The following is a 3,712-nucleotide window of genomic DNA, read 5'->3' on the forward strand; positions in this document are numbered from 1 at the left end:
ACTGTAGATCTTTGCATATTTAAAGCTGCAAGTAGAAAGAAATGACTCTTCTCGCCCCCTAAATCGTTTAAAAACTGGTTTGTCATCATAAAACATGCGAGTTAAAACGGAAATTGTAGAATACTGAATACCACATCGGTATTATTGGTCCTGTTTTTAAATCTAGGCACGATCGATTTGAATCAAATGGAAATTCCGAGTATCTAGTGCACAGCAAACGCAACATAGTCACGTGACTTCTTTATTTTAGTGGCGGTTGGCAAGTAACGTTTAGGAGCGCATTACCGCCACCTTCTGAACAGGATATGGATCAACATTTTAAAATGTCCTTACAAAGTCAATCTAACTTCATTTGTTTAAATCTTTCAAAATTAAATAAAATCTGCAAAATTAAAGAGCTTAAAGGAGACATATTTAAAGAGCCTTCTAGTTAAGTCTTCCAAAGAATAATTAAGAATATTCCTAACTAGCTCTAGAAGAAAAAAACACGCTGCAAGTAATTGGTATATTAAAATCGGAAAGGGTATAGTCCTTTATATTTGTCTGGTTACACTCTTGATGTTGACACAAGAAAATTTTTATTTAAAGGATTTAGCAAAATTATACCGCTCTTTCCTTAAAAATTCCGCCACACCATGGTTTATTTTCTGCTATGTTTAAATCACTTATTGGGATTTTTTTACCTAACAAAGTATGGCAACTACACATTTGTGGTACACAAAAAAATAAATAAATAAATAAAAAATGGTAAAAGCTACAAAAGTAGCTCAAAAACAAGCAGGTTGTGCATTTGGATTAAGAATCATTTTAATATAAACCCTCTTTACATGAATCCTTTTTTATTACATTGAAAATATATCTATGGACACTATATCTACTTAATCTCACAAATATATGTACATATCTTTTGCTAAGCACTTGCTATATTCATATTTTCCGGTATGGAGGTCATATCTATATCACACAGAGTTAAATTCAAGTGATTGCATAATTTAACGTAAACAAACTTGTATTTCATATAACTTCCAGAGATATTTGTGCAAGGTTTCACAAAGTATATGAAGTTTACATCTTCCTTAATAAAAATAAAAAAACAAGTATGTTTTGTGGTAAGCATCACCTCTACAATGAGCTAGTTTTTATATAATTTTCAGGCACATTATCAGTTTAATGAAGCCTCCTCATCCCTATTCAAAGAGGAAAAAAAGTATATAGTTTATTTATTTTTTTTACAGGTCAACCAATTTGTGTATGGTATTCCCTTCATCAGAAAAAAGTATTTAAACACAAATCAACATAAAAAAAATTGGTTCAGCATTTGCTTTATGAATAATAATACAAAAAATGTGTTAAAAAAAACAAAAATGATTGGTAGAATGATCATATTTAACTGCAAGGTGACCAAGTCTTATGTGGATGTTCACCATTTATGAATTTAAAGTATTTCCATAAATAAAACATAAAGCCAGGCTTCACAAGTCAGGATGTCAACCATTTAAACTGTTTTTTACCAGTTTTGTACAGAAACGCTTATTTTTTTTTTATCCATGCCGTACAGCAATTCCACCCAATAAGTACAGTAACCTAATGCAGCCCTGCTATTCTTTTCTTCACACGTGATCACTATGACTCAGGTCACAAAATTAACATTGATTTAAGAAAAAATCTTTATAATCCTCTCATTCGACCATTCTTTCACTTACATAATTTTGAACAGAAATTCATTTTACAAACTGCAGCTTTTAATCTGAGTCAGAAATTTGACATCCTCGTTTCCGTTTCAACAGCAATGTTAAATCTGAACCAGACTGTGGTTGCGCGTCCCCTGGTAGATTTAAAAATGCTACAATGCATCAAGTTCACAAAAACCAAAAACTTCTCTCATGAATTAGGTGTAAAAACATCAATTTTTGCATGATTTATCTAATGAACGTGCCTGTGGTCCTTCTGAAACCAAATGTAGAACAAATGTTCAGTTAAACGATTGTCTCAACAGGGACAGAAGTATTTCTATTGATGGTTCATGCATCACCGTACATTCCCCCTTGCCATTCTAAAAATAGCATATATCTGGTCCAGGAAGATAAACTATTTCGACTTTTGATGATCTTTGATCCTTTTGTGGCTCTCAAAAAGAAGCTTTCCAGTGTTGCAAAATTCCAAAGCAAGAGCCAAAATAAACTTCTGTTGGGCAAGCAAGTCCAAATATGACAAACCAAACCCAAAATAACATGCTTTGAGTGCATCAGAGGGATATACAACCAAGGAACTTAAACAAGTTGCTTGGCAGTATAAGAATAAGTTGATGCAGGAACGCCTGAAACTGCAAGATTAGGTCTCTGTTAACATGCGACATGTGATTGGGGTCATCTGAGGTGTTCAGATCGTCAGAATAAAAGTAAAAGGTTAGACAAGAATGACGCTGGTTTTCTAGGTTTCAAGAAAATAATCAAATTATTCCTTAGACATTGAACCTCTCTGATTAATAATTACATGTAGCATTTAGTTTTAACTCACTTTTCATTCACAAGTTTTAGATGCATTTAAATTTCTCATTAAAATAAAAACGGTCCCATAAACTTCACTGCGAATCCGTAAACATTATGGAAACCGTCTATCACATTTTATGTTTTAGTTCAGATTGTAACATTTGAACTATAAATTCAACCAAAGGAAAAATTCATTTTTATTTTAACTAAAATAAAAATAGATAATAGAGGAATGCTTAGATTTAAAGAGAATTGTCCCGCTCTCCTTAATTTGTAAAAAAAATACATTACTTTGCCCGTAAAGGAACCAGAAATTAAGCAATGAAAAAAAACATTATTTGAAATGCAAATTCCCTAACAGAATGACTCTAGATGCCACCTAGTTTAAAAATCACTGCCTCATCTGACTGTACTGTGGGGTAATAAAAAATCCAAAATAAACACCTACAAAAACTTTAAAAAGTATTTATTAAGAGTCATCACTTACTACCTCTGTCTTTAGAGATAAACATTGCTTCTATATACGTTCATTTGTGGTAAAATTTAACAAATGCTTGAAGCCTTTTATAAAGAATTTAAACCAGAACTCTAAACTTATTACCTAGAGCAGATTGTGGACCTGTTGCAGCAAGGTTTCATTAGTGAGAATAGAAAAGCTCAACTGAACATACATACACACAGTAGTACCCAACAGAGCATTAACTTTGCCCAGATTTTATTCACAGTCTATGCTATCCATCCCTGATCTAAACAAAACCAATGAAACAATTCTATCAATCAGTCACAAATTACAGAAATGTGACTTGAAAAATTCACTATATCACTATAGTCCTAATTTCCAAAAGAAATTAAACTTTTCAAACAAAGTTTAAATGGGCAGACAATATTTCACCTTCATTTCAACTGATTGAAAATAAACAGTTTTAAGAGGATTTGTCTGTTATTTTGAAGTTATTGTTTCTAATCTTGTTCTATTAGAAGCAATCATTAGTTTCTTTGCATGAATAGATTTTTAACTACATGGATTAGTTATGATAATGCCAGAATGTATTTTTATAAGTCGCCTATTTTTATAGGGACTCATAACCAATACGGGAAATAAGCGTTAATGTGAAAATGTCAGAATTAATGAGAATGAGCGATTGTCATTATGTTGAAGTCTATCTAGGATCTGCCTGGAATGGTACTCTGGGGGAAAAAAATGGATTCCTCTTGATGTCTGC

The sequence above is a fragment of the Cyprinodon tularosa genome, unplaced genomic scaffold (assembly GCF_016077235.1).
Source record: "Cyprinodon tularosa strain WSP-4 unplaced genomic scaffold, ASM1607723v1 ctg9, whole genome shotgun sequence".
NCBI classification, from domain to species: Eukaryota; Metazoa; Chordata; class Actinopteri; order Cyprinodontiformes; family Cyprinodontidae; genus Cyprinodon; species Cyprinodon tularosa.